General features: G+C 45.5%; 1 long non-coding RNA gene across 1 annotated transcript; it reads right to left on the bottom strand.

Annotated features, from left to right (window-relative positions):
- Nucleotides 1-17,503: 17,503 nt before the first annotated feature.
- Nucleotides 17,504-18,482, bottom strand: LOC138231344 (uncharacterized). Its single transcript, XR_011186610.1, has 3 exons — nt 18,429-18,482; nt 17,921-18,017; nt 17,504-17,710 (listed from the first exon to the last, which is right to left on the bottom strand). It is a non-coding gene; the product is annotated as an uncharacterized lncRNA (long non-coding RNA).

Raw genomic sequence — 18,482 nt, 5'->3', positions numbered from 1 at the left:
TGGTAACTGGGATGTGTAGTTTTTAATTCCGTTTGAATTATAACTGTACGTACTGTCTTCATATTTGGCCAGGGCTTTAAAGAGAAGGCGCGCCAAAAAAATTTCGGTGCCGTCGTCTCCGCTTTAAAGGTACAACCGTGCTGGAAGAATTTGACCTCGGAAGTTTGCCCAGCGCACTTCAAGTACTGCACCTTCTCACACGTGTAGCCAGCTGCGTTGAGCCGTGGTTATATGATGTCATCTTTTATTGTATTATTTTATTTTGTGAACTTCCCCCAGATGAGTTCCGTTTTTCTGTATGGAGTTGGCTTTGCGACAGCCCTTGGGGTTTGTGAAGGTGCCCCTGGGGTCACAGGCGGCTCGTTTCTCTGGGGAGCCCTCAGACGCGCTGTGGCCGCCAGTCGGGTGAGACGCCAGCGGCATTTTTAATTTTATTTTCATTACAGATTCGTGTGGCGACATTATATATATTATTTCTGTAGTAGTACAGTTGTGTGCCAGATGAATCGCGGTAATGCACGAAGGTGATGTTTAATGCCTCACACGGTGTTGACCCACATGTTGTGTTTTGCTGAGCAGGAGAGAGAGAGACATTCAGCGTGTGTGACGCCAACGGGTTTTCTGTTCTAGAGGCTCTGTCATCCGTTGTGTTATAATTGTTTTCTTTCTTATTTAGTATTTCAGGTGTGTCGATTTTATGAACCAAATGTTAACGTACAACACGGGAAAAGGTGCATTGTAGAGTAAGATAACGGATATCGGCTTGTATCGTGGAGAGGACGTATAATGTGCTGAAAGATGGGAAGAGAAAGGGGCGATTTCTGCGCGCATTCTAATCATTGTGATTGATTTGATATTGATCTGATATGTGTGGTCATGTGAATGTACATAGATGGTGGGTATGGTGTTAATAATATATGATATGATATAATCACTTGTATATATCATATATCATTCTTTCTATTTTTATATATGGTAATCCTTCTAGATATTATGATTCTGTTTCCCGAAAGCGTCGTAGCGCTAAGAACATCGTAAACTCGCTCTTAAGCTCGATCGTTAATTGACGAGTGTTTCCCAAAACCCATCGTAACTGAAGTAGCACGTTAAATCCTTCGTCATCTACGTGCTCCCCGACCCGCTCGTTCATCACTAAGTGCTTCTTAAACTGGCCTCCTCCTGCCCACCCTGAGCGCCAGAGATCGCCAGACAGAGCACAGTCACTTCACGGCAGGGGCATCCTCTGGGAATACAGGACACTAAGAGTTTATATGAAGGACTTTGATATTGTGTTGTACTGTGTCAGAGGAAATTCGAAAAAAGAACATTTATTTATACAGTGATGAATTTATGAGTCATCTTGGGTATATTTCATATTCATTTTTATACTTGACTAGATGATATTATTTTCAGTATGAAATGCAGCAATGCATTATTTTAGTGAAATCATTGGGCCTAACATGTATTTATAATGTAGCGCCACGCAAGGCGGGCTGAGAACAGCACCTGGGTTCTACCGGACTGTATAGCGGGACGGAGGCTGGGATACAGTCTCTTCCCTTCAGGTGTGTGTGTGTGTGTGTTAGTGAAGGTGCAGCGCTGTAACCCCTGTCCCTGTGTGTGTACCTTTCCCGATTCGAGTTAATAAATGTGTTGTTCAGCCCCAGTCCTGAGTCCCACGCCTGCTCCATTCCGTACCCAAACCCGCGGTCGATACCGCGTAGTTCAACACCGTTTGATGTTCTGTCGTGATTGTTGACGGTAAAGCTTAGATCTACTTGTTTTTAAATTTGATTATAGGTCCTGTATTTGTTGAGTGACACATGCCAAGCTTAGTAGTTAATGTTTCCATTGAGTTCCAGTACACCCAATAACTCTAAATAACAGTTTTTTTCTCATGAAATATTGATTCTTAACTATGGCAGCGCGCCAAAAAATATTGCTTTAAATCAAGGACGTCGTGCGGGACGCATACACTGTCCACGCAGTTAATCTTGGTTTTCTTTTACGGCATGTCAGTCATTTCTTTTCTTTGCTCTTAGAAACAATAAGGTCCCTTTTTGTGCCTATCTATATGCTTTTGCTTAAACTATGATGTCAAGTTTACTTCATATTCCTTTTCACAACTTTATTTCATCCCACTGAAGGACCAAAACCGACACCATATAATGAAAGAATTGTCAATCGATTGTTTACATACGTACATACGTACATCGTAAAGTTGCTTGAAAGTCTCTAAGATTAGTTGTTTTCGGGAAACTCACCCCTGTTCTTTATCCTTCTGCTCTCACTGTGTTTATTACCGCCATCTACTGTCTCCTCTAACTGTGTATTGTCATCATGCATATCTTGTGTATTATTTATTGTAGTTGGTTTTGTCATTCTGTAAAGAAGCCACCTTTCAAGGCGCTATATAAATTAATGTTTATTATTATTATTATTATTATTTATTTTTTTAAAGTTGTACATTCTGACGCCATGAGATTTTTAGATTTTGAGATTCTCATATTTTTGGCTTCTACAGCAAACAGTAACAATGCGCTTGAATGGTTCTGCAAAAGTTTAGCTGTATCTTTAAAGCCATCCTCATCTTTATCAGGTACAAAGAAAAGAAGGTAGGCCGGCTTCTGTTTGGAATGTTTTAGTTAGTTTTAATTTTTTAAACCCCAAGTAAACATATTTTGTGCCTTTCTCTGAACTTTTTTGCATTTCAGTTCAGTTGTTTTTAAGCTTATTTTACAGTTGCTAGGTTCCTGAACTGTGCAGTATTTCTTTTGGGTTTTGTGCAAATCATATTCTAACGGTTGGGGGGAAAAAGCACAGGTGCCATCCCACCATTAAACCCTGAAACTTACCTTAGCCGATTCTTCAACTAAACCAGACATGTTAACTAAGTGTTACAGTATGTTCTTCGAATGTGTGTCAGCCAATCAGATTTCAGGACTGGAATTATTGGTTTTGTAATAGGGAATATAGTATGGAATCACGTATCTAAAGAAATGAATAATGATATTAATTTAAGGATCTGAATATCTAAAAATATGTATCTATATAGCAGGTAGTATTACTGTATTCCACTTTCTTTGTAAATACGGAATAACAGATTCACAATGCAAAGCTGTGTCACTCTTCTGGGTAAAACGTTTTGAACACCCTGTTTTTAATAAGCTGCTGAGTAAAGAACAGGAATGTTCCTGCTGTCAGTCTTAACCGAAGATATCCCTAATAGTATTAATAATGAATGATCTTGGACAAGCTGTAAACTCAAAGTATTACCCTGGTCCACATTCTTTGTAATCGTCTTTGTAAACAAAAAAACTTTATTTTGTGTGACGATATAAAGTTTTCACGAAACCTCCTCGAGTTGTGAGAACACGTGCTTTGTGTATACAGCACATTGTGAATGTTTTCACAGCCTTCATTTTGTCGTTTTTATGGCATTTTTTGACCACGCACGAATATTCTTATGTCCATATCTTCGCAGGGGAATCAGTGCGAATTGTAATACTAATTAAATGACCGCGGGCACTTTCCACCCCCTCTACATTCTCCGAGTAGAATAGGCTAACCTTCTAATGAAAGACAGTCCACCCTCCCCCACGGAAAGGAAAAGTGCCCGCAGGCAGGCAGTATGGTCAGTAACAGTGAACAGTTTTAACTGCACTGCATCCCAGAGAATACCAGGGCGCATTTTTTCTACTCCCTGGCGGAAACGGGCTTCCATAAGAATCAGTATAGCTTCTGGGAAATCCATTTTTCCTGCATTAAAGTTGAACTCGTTCAGAGCGCCGTACATTGCAAACTCCAAGTGTTTCATTATGAGCTGAAGACCCTCACAGCTGAAGAAGGATTCACAGCCGAAACAATATTATTAGAGTTCATAAAGCCTGTATTACGTACTATGCCTATGTCTGCAATACACCTTTGCTAGTTAATGCTACAGTACTTCACTTTCTCGGGCGTTTTTTTTAGGTAAAATCCAGGCTAGCAGGCTTGTTTTGTGATCTTCCTAAGATTGTTGAGCGCGGTGTCAAAATGTTTCCATTTGAAAGGCAGTGACGTCACCATCCTGAGGTGTGTGTAGTAGATCTGTGATGTGGTTGAGCGTGAATTTTGGTGAGCCTCTGATTGGGGGAAAAAAAGACCATGTTCAAAAAATCCTAAAAAGAGAATTAAAGTTTCACATAACAAGGCATGAGGTGTGCTTGCAGCTGTGGGATGCAGTTGTGGCCTGGCACGTTGAGGTGGGCTTTCAGCTGTGTGTGGTCTGACGCAGTGGTGGCCTGGCACGGTGAGGTGCGCTGGCAGCTGTGTGGTGTGACGCAGTGGTGGCTGGCATGGTGAGGTGCGCTGGCAGCTGTGTGACGCAGTGGTGGCCTGGTACGGTGAGGTATGCTGGCAGCTGTGTGATGGTGGCTTGGCACGGTGAGGTGCGCTTTCAGCTGTGTGTGGTCTGACGCAGTGGTGGCCTGGCACGGTGAGGTGCGCTGGCAGCTGTGTGGTGTGACGTAGTGGTGGCCTGGCACGGTGAGGTGTGCTGGCAGCTGTTTGACGCAGTGGTGGCTTGGCACGGTGAGGTGCGCTTTCAGCTGTGTGTGGTCTGACGCAGTGGTGGCCTGGCACGGAGAGGTGCGCGGGCAGCTGTGTGGTGTGACGCAGTGGTGGCCTGGCACGGTGAGGTGTTCTGGCAGGTGTGTGATGCAGTGGTGGCCTTGCACGGTGAGGTGCACTGGCAGCTGTGTGGTGTGACACAGTGGTGGCCTGGCATGGTGAGGTGCGCTGGCAGCTGTGTGGTGTGACTCAGTGCTGGCCTGGCATGGTGAGGTACGCTGGCAGCTGTGTGGTGTGACGCATTGGTGGCCGGGTACTTTGAGGTGCGCTGGCAATTCTATGATGAAGTGGTGGCCTGGCACGGTGAGGTGCACTGGCATCTGTGTGGTGTGACACAGTGGTGGCCTGGCACGGTGAGGTGCGCTGGTGGCTGTGTGGTGTGACGCAGTGGTGGCCTGACACGGTGAGGTGTGCTGGCAGCTGTGTGACGCAGTGGTGGCCTGGCACGGTGAGGTGTGCTTGCAGCTGTGGGATGCAGTTGTGGCCTGGCACGTTGAGGTGGACTTTCAGCTGTGTGTGGTCTGACGCAGTGGTGGCCTGGCACGGTGAGGTGCGCTGGCAGCTGTGTGGTGTGACGCAGTGGTGGCTGGCATGGTGAGGTGCGCTGGCAGCTGTGTGACGCAGTGGTGGCCTGGTACGGTGAGGTATGCTGGCAGCTGTGTGATGGTGGCTTGGCACGGTGAGGTGCGCTTTCAGCTGTGTGTGGTCTGACGCAGTGGTGGCCTGGCACGGTGAGGTGCGCTGGCAGCTGTGTGGTGTGACGTAGTGGTGGCCTGGCACGGTGAGGTGTGCTGGCAGCTGTTTGACGCAGTGGTGGCTTGGCACGGTGAGGTGCGCTTTCAGCTGTGTGTGGTCTGACGCAGTGGTGGCCTGGCACGGTGAGGTGCGCTGGCAGCTGTGTGGTGTGACGCAGTGGTGGCCTGGCACGGTGAGGTGCGCTGGCAGCTGTGTGACGCAGTGGTGGCCTTGCACGGTCAGGTGTTCTGGCAGGTGTGTGATGCAGTGGTGGCCTTGCACGGTGAGGTGCACTGGCAGCTGTGTGGTGTGACTCAGTGCTGGCCTGGCATGGTGAGGTACGCTGGCAGCTGTGTGGTGTGACACAGTGGTGGCCTGGCACGGTGAGGTGCGCTGGTGGCTGTGTGGTGTGACGCAGTGGCGGCCTGACACGCTGAGGTGCACTGGCATCTGTGTGGTGTGACACAGTGGTGTCCTGGCACGGTGAGTTGTGCTTTCAGCTGTGTGACGCAGTGGTAGCCTTGCACGGTCAGGTGTTCTGGCAGGTGTGTGATGCAGTGGTGGCCTTGCACGGTGAGGTGCACTGGCAGCTGTGTGGTGTGACTCAGTGCTGGCCTGGCATGGTGAGGTACGCTGGCAGCTGTGTGGTGTGACGCATTGGTGGCCGGGTACTTTGCGGTGCGCTGGCAATTCTATGATGAAGTGGTGGCCTGGCACGGTGAGGTGCACTGGCATCTGTGTGGTGTGACACAGTGGTGGCCTGGCACGGTGAGGTGCGCTGGTGGCTGTGTGGTGTGACGCAGTGGTGGCCTGACACGGTGAGGTGTGCTGGCAGCTGTGTGACGCAGTGGTGGCCTGGCACGGTGAGGTGCGCTGGCAGCTGTGCGACGCAGTGGTGGCCTGGCACGGTGAGGTGCGCTGGCAGCTGTGTGACGCAGTGGTGGCCTTGCACGGTGAAGTGCCCTGGCAGCTGTGTGGTGTGACGCAGTGGTGGCCTGGCACGGTGAGGTGCGCTGGCAGCTGTATGACGCAGCTGTGGCAGGGTACGGTGAGGTGCGCTTGCAGCTGTGTGATGCAGCTGTGGCCGGGCTCGGTGAGGTGTGCTGGCATCTGTGTGACACAGTTGTGGCCTGGTACGGTGAGGTGTGCTGGCAGCTGTGTGACACAGTGGTGGCTTGGCACAGTGAGGTGCGCTGGCGGCTGTTTGGTGTGACTCAGTGGTGGCCTGGTACGGTGAGGTGCACTGGCGGCTGTGTGGTTTGACGTAGTGGTGGCCTGTTATGGTGAGGTGCGCTGGCAGCTGTGTGACGCAGTGGTGGCTTGGCACAGTGAGGTGCGCTGGCGGCTGTTTGGTGTGACTCAGTGGTGGCCTGGTACGGTGAGGTGCACTGGCGGCTGTGTGGTTTGACGCAGTGGTGGTCTGGCACGGTGAGGTGCGCTGGTGGCTGTGTGGCGTGACTCAGTGCTGGCCTGGCACGGTGAGGTGCACTGGCGGCTGTGTGGTTTGACGTAGTGGTGGCCTGTTATGGTGAGGTGCGCTGGCAGCTGTGTGACTCAGTGGTGGCTGGGCACGGTGAGGTGCGCTGGTGGCTGTGCGGTTTGACGTAGTGGTGGCCTGGCACGGTGAGGTGTGTTGGCAAATGTGTGACGCAGTGGTGGCCTGGCAGGGTGAGGTGCACTGGTGGCTGTGTGGCGTGACTCAGTGCTGGCCTGGCACGGTGAGGTGTGCTGGTGGCTGTGTGGCGTGACTCAGTGGTGGCCTGGCACGGTGACGTGCGCTGTGACGCAGTGGTGGCCTGGCACGGTGAGGTGCGCTGGCAGCTGTGTGGTGTGACGCAGTGGTGGCCTGGCACGGTGAGGTGCGCTGGCAGCTATGTGACGCAGTGGTGGCCTGGCACAGTGAGGTGCGCTGGCAGCTATTTGACGCAGTGGTGGCCTGGCACGGTGAGGTGCGCTGGCAGCTGTGTGGTGTGATACAGTGGTGGCCTGGCACGGTGAGTTGTGCTTTCAGCTGTGTGATGCAGTGGCTGCTGGGCACAGTGAGGTGCACTGGCACCTGTGTGTTTTGATGTAGTGGTGGCCTGGTATGGTGAGGTGCGCTGGCAGCTGTGTGATGCAGTGGTGGCCGGGCACGGTGAGGTCTACTGGCAGCTGTGTGACGCAGTTGTGGCTTGGCACATTGAGGTGCGCTGGCGGCTGTTTGGTGTGACTCATTGGTGGCCTGGTATGGTGAGGTGCACTGGCGGCTGTGTGGTTTGAGGTAGTGGTGGCCTGTTATGGTGAGGTGCGCTGGCAGCTGTGTGACGCAGTGGTGGCTGGGCACTTTGAGGTGCACTGGCGGCTGTGTGGTTTGACGTAGTGGTGGCCTGGCACGGTGAGGTGCACTGGCGGCTGTGTGGTTTGACGTAGTGGTGGCCTGTTATGGTGAGGTCCGCTGGCAGCTGTGTGACGCAGTGGTGGCTGGGCACGGTGAGGTGCACTGGTGGCTGTGTGGTTTGACGTAGTGGTGGCCTGGCACGGTGAGGTGCGTTGGCAAAGGTGTGACGCAGTGGTGGCCTGGCACGGTGAGGTGCACTGGTGGCTGTGTGGCGTGACTCAGTGCTGGCCTGGCACGGTGAGGTGTGCTGGTGGCTGTGTGGCGTGACTCAGTGGTGGCCTGGCACGGTGACGTGCGCTGGTGGCAGTGTGGTGTGACGCAGTGGTGGTCTGACACGGTGAGGTGCGCCTGTGGCTGTGTGGCGTGAGTCAGTGCAGGCCTGGCACGGTGAGGTGCGCTGGTGGCTGTGTGGCGTGACTCAGTGGTGGCCTGGCACGGTGAGGTGCGCTGGTGGCTGTGTGGTGTGACTCAGTGGCGGCCTGGCACGCTGAGGTGCAGTGGCAGCTGTGTGGTGTGACGCAGTGGTGGCCCGGCACGGTGAGGTGTTCTGGCAGATGTGTGGTGTGACTCTTTGGGTGCCTGGCATGGTGAGGTGTGCTGGCAGCTGTGTGGTGTGACACAGTGGTGTCCTGGCACGGTGAGTTGTGCTTTCAGCTGTGTGATGCAGTGGCTGCTAGGCACAGTGAGGTGCACTGGCACCTGTGTGACGCAGTGGTGGCCTGGCACTGTGAGGTGCGCTGGCAGCTGTGTGACGCAGTGTTGGCCTTGCACGGTCAGGTGTGCTGGCAGTTGTATGATGAAGTGGTGGCCGGACACGGTGAGGTGTGCTGGCAGCTGTGTGACGCAGTGGTGGCCTGGTATGGTGAGGTGCGCTGGCAGCTGTGTGACGCAGTGGTGGCTGGGTACGGTGAGGTGCGTTGGCAGATGTGTGACGTAGTGGTGGCCTGGCACGGTGAGGTGCGCTGGCAGCTGTGTGACGCAGCTGTGGCAGAATACGGTGAGGTGCGCTGGTAGCTGCGTGATGCAGCTGTGGCCGTGCTCGGTGAGGTGCGCTGGCAGCTGTGTGAAGCAGTTGTGGCCTGGTACGGTGAGGTGTGCTGGCAGCTGTGTGACGCAGTGGTGGCTTGGCACGGTGAGGTGCACTGGCGGCTGTGTGGTGTGACGCAGTGGTGGCCTGGCATGGTGAGGTGTTCTGGTAGCTGTGTGACTCAGTGGTGGCCTTGCACGGTCAGGTGTACTGGCAGTTGTATGATGAAGTTGTGGCCGGGCATGGTGAGGTGCACTGGCACCTGTGTGACGCAGTGGTGGTCTGGTACGGTGCGCTGCCACCTGTGTGGTGTGATTCAGTAGTGGCCGGGAACTTTGAGGTGCGCTTGCAGCTGTGTGATGCAGTGGTGGCTGGGCATGGTGAGGTGCGCTGGTAGATGTGTGACGCAGCTGTGGCAGGGTTCAGTGAGTTGCGCTGGCAGCTGTGTGACGCAGTGGTGGCCTTGCACGGTCAGGTGTGCTGGCAGTTGTATGATGAAGTGGTGGCCGGGCACGGTGAGGTGTGCTGGCAGCTGTGTGACGCAGTGTTGGCCTGGCACGTCGAGGTGCGCTGGCAGCTGTATGGTGTGACTCAGTGGTGGCCTGGCATGGTGAGCTGCGGTGGCAGCTGTGTGGTGTGACGCACTGGTGGCCTGGCATGGTGAGGTGCGCTGGCAGCTGTGTGACGCAGTGGTGGCCTGGCACGGTGAGGTGCGCTGGCAGCTGTGTGTTGTGACGCCGTGGTGGCCTGGCACGGTGAGGTGTGCTGGCAGCTGTGTGACGCAGTGGTGGCCTGGTACGGTGAGGTGCGCTGGCAGTTGTGTGATGCAGTGGTGGCCGGGCACAGTGAGGTGCACTCGCAGCTGTGTGGTGTGACGCAGTGGTGTTCATCAGGCACAAGTTCATCAGTGAAAAGACCACTGGCATTTTTCCTTCCCCCTACATTCTCAGAGCAGAATCAAATTTAATATTAGCATAATTTATTACAGTGCTAAATTTAATATTTTTTATTTACTAATAGTTTATGCTAACATCTAACTTTTTTAATGTGAGAAGTACTAATGTAAGTACCTACTGTACTGTACTTAAGTACTACCATAAGAAGTACTGCTGTATGCAACAAAAAAAAAGGAGTGGTGAAACAGCCCTACTCATACAGTATCAGTATCAACAGACATTGTATCAGTATCAGTTCTTGCTTTGTATTGGGTTTAGGAGTTTTCCAAACATAGTCTTTCAGCTAATGCCATACCATCCTTATTGGATTTAAATCTGGAGATTCGGCTGGAGTTTTCACCCAGTTCACTCGTTCTGCTATAAGCCTCGCCCTTGCTGCTGTGTGTTTCGGATCGTTGTCTTGAAAGAGACGGTGCCTTGATCCAATGTGCTCCCTGATATATGGGGCGGCATGCTGTGTGACCCCGACTTCCTCGAAGAATTCCCGATCCATAATTCCTTCGAAATAAGATTGTTTTTCAAGCAATGTAATGCAAGGTGCTTCCTAACGTTGGGCAATGTGTTTTTTCTCGAAATTTTGTTTCGAGAGACTAGATAAGTAATTCAAGTGTTTATGATATGTCACTGTTGTGAATGTCTGTGGAGTGTATCTTATTAGCCTGTCCTGACTGGTGGAGCTCATCCAGCTGTGTCTGGATATCTTGGTCAAATATTCGGGTAGTATGTTTTGTCTGTTTGGGGTTCTGTAGCATTCCACACAGCTGGGCAGCTTGTTCCCCCCTCCCACCCCTCTCTGTGTACAGTAGAGCCTCCTGTCCTGGCTGGTAGAGCTCATCCAGCTGTGTCTGGCTAATATTAAAGCCAGTACTTTAATTTTGTTTTCTGTATGTTAATCAATAGTGGGTACTGCCCTAATTCGGTCCTGCACCCGTTGTTAGGTGTTTTTTAGGTGTTTTTAGGGCTTCTACCAAATATGAACACATGGCTTTAAAATGTATACAATTGTAATATTTCCTTTTTTCCTATTGAAAGTATAACATATGTGGTGTGAGAAAGAGGTCCTCATTTAATTGCATGAAACTCTGGCACTGGCGCAACAAACTGAACAAAGTTCAAGGGGGTATACGCTTTCTGTAGACACTTTATTTCCTCTTTTTCCATACTCTAAGAAATGATTTGGGAAACCTGTGGGACACTGGAGGTCATTATACATGAGCCTCTTTCTGCACCTTTTAAGCCATTGAAACCTAGTTGCCTTGTTACAAGGTCTAATATTACAGTAGGTGTGGTTTCCGTCTCCTAATTTCTGAGAATGATCAAATTGGGGAATAAATTGTAGGGAATACCACTCTTGCACTTCTAAGAAAAGACTATCTCAAATGAAACTCGCTATAGAAAGACATCTTGTTGAAAAATTCTTTATTTTTTGTAATTTCTAAAGAAAAAACATTCATCAAGTCCTTCACAAATGTTTTGTTTGTGACTTTCTCTGTTGTTCCCTTTCACACTCAACTGAACTATGTGTTATGTCTTGTTAACGTAATCAAACATTTCACTTAGGTGTGTGGGTTAACACAAACCCATATTGTATGAAACATTCAGTTTTTCATTCTCGTTTTTTCTAACAATTGCATCCATGCTAGGACTACAGTAAACAACACTTTTTACGAAAGTAAATGAAATTGTTCATTAAACAAGACACATTGTTTTAAATGTATACAATACGACGACACTAAAAACAACACTGAAACTTTTCATTGAAATACTGGACGAGATTGTGCATATTCAATGGATTTCTCCTGGTGCCTTTTTTCATCAGTCTTTTCATATTCTTGTTCTCTACTCAGGTGTCTCCTGTTCCTTTGGTGATGTCTGCTGTACACACATGGTATCATACACTTGAGCAAAGTGTGATACCACCGTTTGTTCTTCTCCTAAAATAAAGATGAACGTTGACAAAAGTCAGAAGCACTCTTTTCTTTGACAGACGAACAAAACAATGCAAGAATAACCATACTCTCTGTTCCTTACTCATTTCTACCTACCTGTTTGACCACTTTGTCTGCTTCAGTCAGGACAGGGTGCTGGGGCTGACTCTGAGCAATCTGAGAAGAGCTCTCTGTGATCTTCTCCCCTACAGTGGCTACATTGTACTCTGTTTGAAATCCAGGTATCGCCTCCGGTAAGTTCCTCGGTCTTTTTTGGGACTTGAAAGGGTAGAATCATTTTGTGACTACATTTCATTGTCTATGCACTGATATGTTCTAGTTTGTGTTCGATTACTGCAGGCGTTCAAGTACTTTCTTTTTGTTCTAGATTGGCAGTGTTTGAGATGGTAGGAAGTCATATTCTCAACTTATTTTCTCTATGAGACTCTGAATGCTCTGTAAACATACTATTTTAGCAATTCTTAGAAATCTGAAAGCAGTGTTACCTGTATCATTTTTTGTCTTGGTAGTAGTATTGCAGCTCCAACATCAGCACTTAAATAATGGTTTGTGATGTTACTTGTCCTTGGAGTTAGTATACTCCTGAGAAGTCAAGAGAAATCTTACGTAAGCATTAATTATGTTTCACTTTTGAAAGCAAAGTACGTGTCAAGTACTTTGAAGGCATTTGTTGATACTTTTAAGCACTTTCGTTGATTATTATTATCCTTCAATTAGTTATTACAAGTCCAACATTCTCTACATGATCTCACAACATATTCAGTGTAGCTCCACTCTATGAAGATGAATTTGCTAATTAATCAGTCAGGGACACAGCTTATACTTCAGTAGTCTTAGATCATGTAATGATGATTATTGTACTTTATAACTAGCAAAATCCCCATATCCTGTTCATTGCCCCATTTCCGGTCATGTGGATTGACTTATGCCTGAAGTGGTTAATTCTCACCTTGACATCTCGTAGAACAACTGAATCTCTACCAAGGGTGAATGTGTCCTTCCTCTTAATGTCTAAAAGAAAAGGTTAAAATTCATTGAAGCAAAATGCAACAACCCAAAATGTTGGGGAGGTCGTTTCCACAGTTATTTCATAAGACAGTGCTTGGAGTGAAACTACATGACCATGGTGAAGAAGTAAAAACACTTTACCTTGTTCCTCCTGACTGATGTCCTTATGCGTGTTTTGCACAGTTGAGCGTTTTGTGTCTTGTCGTCTGTGTAGGCAACAGCCCTCTTCCCTGGGATAGAACTAGATGATATTTAGACACGTTAATTTGACTTCTCCATTGCTCACATTGATGTGGATATGATTATAATGCTCTGTTTTGTGGGCTTCCCAAGAAAACAATAAATCCCTTACTACTTGTTCGAAATGCAGTAGCACAGATCCTAACAAATACAAGAAAGAGAATATCATTCCTGTTTTGAAAAAACTTCACTGGTCACCTGTATTATCTAGGATAAATTTGAAAGTTCTTTTACTTGTTTTTAAAGCTTTAAGCGACCTAGCACGTCTGTAGCTTACTGAATGTCTGTCTTCATATGTTCCTATACGTGACCTGAGATCTGCACATACTGGCCTACTGCAAATACCACATGTGAAATGCAGAAAGAGTGGAGAGGCTGCTTTTTGTTTTTATGCTTCTAAATTATGAAACTCACTTCCACTTTTTATTAGGCAGTCAAGCTCGGTACATTGTTTTAAAAAACATTTGAAAATGTTGCTTTTAGTTAAAGTGGTTCTTTGTTCTTTCTATTTCTGTTTCTTTTTTTAGTTCTCTTTAATTGTTCTTATTTTATTACGACTTTCCTAATTTTTATTTATTTAATTGACATGTATGTTGCTTTACTGTATTGCTGTATTTTCCTTTACAACTGAAAGTATATCTCTCAATTTTAATATTTTATTTTTACGCTTGCTTTTTAAAGCACCAAAGCACTATTTGTATGAAAGGTGCTCTATAGATAAAGTTTATTATTATTCTTTTTAATATTATTATTATACTTTGTTACATTTTTGGTTAGGACAAAGATTCTAGTAGAGGTGGCCTCTTTTACCCCGTTCCAAAAAATTGGAAAACTACCTTCAGGATACACTGAAAATGACCATCTACTGTCTCCTCTAACTGTGTATTGTCATCATGCATATCTTGTGTATTATTTATTGTAGTTGGTTTTGTCATTCTGTAAAGAAGCCACCTTTCAAGGCACTATATAAAATAATGTTTGTTATTATTATTTACATTTTTCATCGTAAAATCTGGCGAAGAGTCTTAAGAGAATATCAAAGAACACGTTGCTCTTACCTTTCCATTCCAAGAAATACCCTCAGCTCGGATTGCAGAGATTGACCTCTCTGTCTCAAATTCTGAGAAACATAGACTCGATTGAAAAATGACCATTTCCTAAGATTCACATAACATCACCAGTCAACATTTGCCACTTGACATCAATAGAAACCATAGAGTACATGACATTTCCAATCAGTTTTCTTTCAAGGTACAATACCAATCGCCTTGCCAGAAGAGTTATACTGCGGTAGATAAATATTACAAATGTCAGATGCACGCAGAGTTGTTTGGATTACTATGAAAAGATTGGCAAATATATTTATGTTCATTATATTTCTTGGAGTGACAGAGCTAAAGAGAAAAAAAGACTTACCTTTATCTCTGCAGACAGGATCGCAAGGGATTCCCTTATACTGGGTTCCTATGTAACAAATAATACATTATTCAAAAAACATGATATTTCTCTGTCCATTGGCAGCATGATTGTTTATCATTACAGTTTTAGTTAGCTTTAATTTTGGAAACCCCAAGTAAACATAGTTTGTGCCTTTCTCTGAACTTTTTGGCATTTCAATTCAGTTGTTTGTAAGCTTATTTTACAGTTGCTAGGTTGATGAAGTTCCTGAACTGTGCAGTATTTCTTTTGGGTTTGGTGCGAATCATATTCTAGCGGTTGGGGGAAAAAAGCACAGGTGCCATCCCACCATTAAACACTGAAACTTACCTTAGCCGATTCTTCAACTAAACCAGACATGTTAACTAAGTGTTACAGTATGTTTCAAAGTGTGTATTTTAGCAAACACAACTGAAGTTCTGTTGTCTCCTTGGAGACACCTGGAACTGGTGTGATGCTGGTTCTATGACATCATTCGTTCTAAATGTAAATGCAGGTATTGGCAAAACATAGTAAATTGATGTAAGGTTATGGATCCCTTTATGATTTTCACTCAGTTTGAAAGAGTTCCTGTCGTGTGGTTAAAGTTTGTGTTACGGAGGGTTAACTGGGGTTCTGGCTACTAGTTAGGCTTGGTCATTCAGTCATCTGGTTCATGAAATAGGAAGCTAAGAGATCTGTGTTTTAGTTTTACTGTTTGTTTTTGTTCCATAGAATAAGAAATGTTTCATTAATATTAGTAATAGAGTAGCTGTTTCTCTAAACAGTGTGTGTCAGTTTGCACTGCAGGTGTGCCAGGTAGAGACCATTTAAGAACCCAAAAATATGCTGTCATTTACTGCCGTGGCTAATTTCTGTTAACCTTGTCTCTCACTCACTTTGATGAGCAAAATGTTCATACATAAAGCATACATTTCTGATTGGTCAGAAGAAGCTTCTTAACATATAAGGTATAAAGAAAGTCAGAAAGTTAGGCACTTAGGTCAGCCTTAGGCAGTTAACCAAGACCATAATCCGATAAGAAGCTATTCCCTTTCATGTTGCTAAATCACATGTAGGATACATGAGTTACACCTCCACTTAAGAGACCTTAAAGAGACCTTGGCCAGCCAGGAGTGTAGAAAACCGTAAAACAGTTCTTGAGGACCTAATTGTTAACTCTTAACAGGCAAAGGTTCCTTCAGTCCTATGAGAAATATTTTAGAATTGAACTAAAGTGTGTTTCCGATACAGGAGCATATGTCTGTCAGGGCCTGTTGGAGAGGCCCTGCATGAGAACCCCTGGCTGCAGTTCCACATCCCCCTGAAAGTAAATAGAGCCATAAGCACGGAGCTAAGGACACTGCTCCAGGACATGCTGGCTGTCGATCCTGACCAGCGACCAGAAGCCATCCGGCAGAAGAAGCAAGTCAGGCAAGCCATGGCACGAGAGAAAACATCTTTGTAGTGACTGATAGCAAGATGTCCGTGACCAAGGGCAATTCGTCTGAGTAAAGTCTGATTTCATTTTTATGTCCCAAAAGGCCACTGCCTTTGTGCTGTAGATTTCTGATTTAGACGGGCATTTCTATGGACAACTTTGACTTTTCTGTGGGTCCAATGCAAATAAGTTTTTTAACTTATTCTTTGTTACAGTTTTCGAAAGTTTAAAGACATTCACTGAGTTGACGATAAAGGAAAAGTTTAATCTTTCACCTCTTGGAAGGTAGGCCGGTCAGAGGTACAATATATGTCTTCATGTCTTCATCCTCCATGTTTATAACTACAGGTTTCACAGTGTTGAGCTAAGACACAAAAACACCTACAAATGGCAGTTCCAAATGTACGAAATGTATAAACCTGGGCTGAAAAAGTGTGTACAGTATATACTCTGTGTAGGTCTGATAAAAGTATTCGAGTCAAAGTGTCATATGGATACAAATTCTCATGATTTTGTATTGTGTGTTTTTTCTCTGTTCTGCTTTATTGAACAAAATCAGATGCTCTTCCTGAAACTTACCTTAGCTGATTCTTCAGCTAAACCAGACAGACTTCTGAAATTCTCAAATATTATCAAATCTTGTTGGTGCAGAGGTGGTGGAGCCCATTACCAACAGACTCACAGCTGAAATTGCTGTGAAAAGGGCTTCTACCAAATATTAACATGTGGGTGAAAATGTATACAATTGTAATATTTCCTTTTTTCCCATTGAAAGTATAACATATGTGGTGTGAGAAAGAGGTCCTCATTTAATTGCATGAAACTCTGGCACTGGCGCAACAAACTGAACAATGTTCAAGGGGGTATACACTTTCTGTAGACACTTTATTTCCTCTTTTTCCATACTCTAAGAAATGATTTGGGAAACCTGTGGGACACTGGAGGTCATTATACATGAGCCTCTTTCTGCACTTTTTAAGCCATTGAAACCTAGTTGCCTTGTTACAAGGTCTAATATTACAGTAGGTGTGGTTTCCGTCTCCTAATTTCTGAGAATGATCAAATTGGGGAATAAGTTGTAGGGAATAACACTCTTGCACTTCTAAGAAAAGACTATCTCAAATGAAACTCGCTATAGAAAGACATCTTGTTGAAAAAATCTTTATTTTTTGTCATTTCTAAAGAAAAAACATTCATCAAGTCCTTCACAAATGTTTTGTTTGTGACTTTCTCTGTTGTTTCCTTTCACACTCAACTGAACTATGTGTTATGTCTTGTAAACGTAATCAAACATTTCACTTAGGTGTGTGGGTTAACACAAACCCATATTGTATGAAACATTCAGTTTTTCATTCAAGTTTTTTCTAACAATTGCATCCATGCTAGGACTACAGTAAACAACACTTTTTACTAAAGTAAATGAAATTGTTCATTAAACAAGACACATTGTTTTAAATGTATACAATACGACGACACTAAAAACAACACTGAAACTTTTCATTGAAATACTGGACGAGATTGTGCATATTCAATGGATTTCTCCTGGTGCTTTTTTTCATCAGTCTTTTCATATTCTTGTTCTTTACTCAGGTGTCTCCTGTTCCTTTGGTGATGTCTGCTGTACACACATGGTATCATACACTTGAGCAAAGTGTGATACCACCGTTTGTTCTTCTCCTAAAATAAAGATGAACATTGACAAAAGTCAGAAGCACTCTTTTCTTTGACAGACGAACAAAACAATGCAAGAATAACCATACTCTCTGTTCCTTACTCATTTCTACCTACCTGTTTGACCACTTTGTCTGCTTCAGTCAGGACAGGGTGCTGGGGCTGACTCTGAGCAATCTGAGAAGAGCTCTCTGTGATCTTCTCCCCTACAGTGGCTACATTGTACTCTGTTTGAAATTCATGTATCGCCTCCAGTAAGTTCCTCGGTCCTTTTTGGGACTTGAAAGGGTAGAATCATTTTGTGACTACATTTCCTTGTCATGCACTGATATGTTCTGGTTTGTGTTCGATTACTGCAGGCGTTCAAGTACTTTCTTTTTGTCTAGATTGGCAGTGTTTGAGATGGTAGGAACTTGTCATATTCTCAACTCTGAATGCTCTGTAAGCATACTATTTTAGCAATTCTTAGAAATCTGAAAGCAGTGTTACCTGTATCATTTTTTGTCTTGGTAGTAGTATTGCAGCTCCAACATCAGCGCTTAAATAATGGTTTGTGATGTTACTTGTCCTTGGAGTTAGTATACTCCTGAGAAGTCAAGAGAAATCTTACGTAAGCATTAATTATGTTTCACTTTTGAAAGCAAAGTACGTGTCAAGTACTTTGAAGGCATTTGTTGATACTTTTAAGCACTTTCGTTGATTATTATTATCCTTCAATTAGTTATTACAAGTCCAACATTCTCTACATGATCTCACTCCATATTCAGTATGTGGGAATAGAATTGTTTTAAGGAAATGCCACTGAATAGATAGTAGCTGCACTCTACAAAGATGAATTTGCTAATTAATCAGTCAGGGACACAGCTTATACTTCAGTAGTCTTATATCATGTAATGATGATTATTGTACTTTATAACTAGCAAAATCCCCATATCCTGTTCATTGCCCCTTTTTCAGTCATGTGGATTGACGTATGCCTGAAGTGGTTAATTCTCACCTTGACATCTCATAGAACAACTGAATCTCTACCAAGGGTGAATGTGTCCTTCCT

Source organism: Lepisosteus oculatus, unplaced genomic scaffold (genome assembly GCF_040954835.1).
Source record: "Lepisosteus oculatus isolate fLepOcu1 unplaced genomic scaffold, fLepOcu1.hap2 HAP2_SCAFFOLD_57, whole genome shotgun sequence".
Taxonomy (NCBI): Eukaryota; Metazoa; Chordata; class Actinopteri; order Semionotiformes; family Lepisosteidae; genus Lepisosteus; species Lepisosteus oculatus.
The sequence above is the reverse complement of the archived record's forward strand: the minus strand, read 5'-3'. Positions and strand labels throughout refer to the sequence as shown.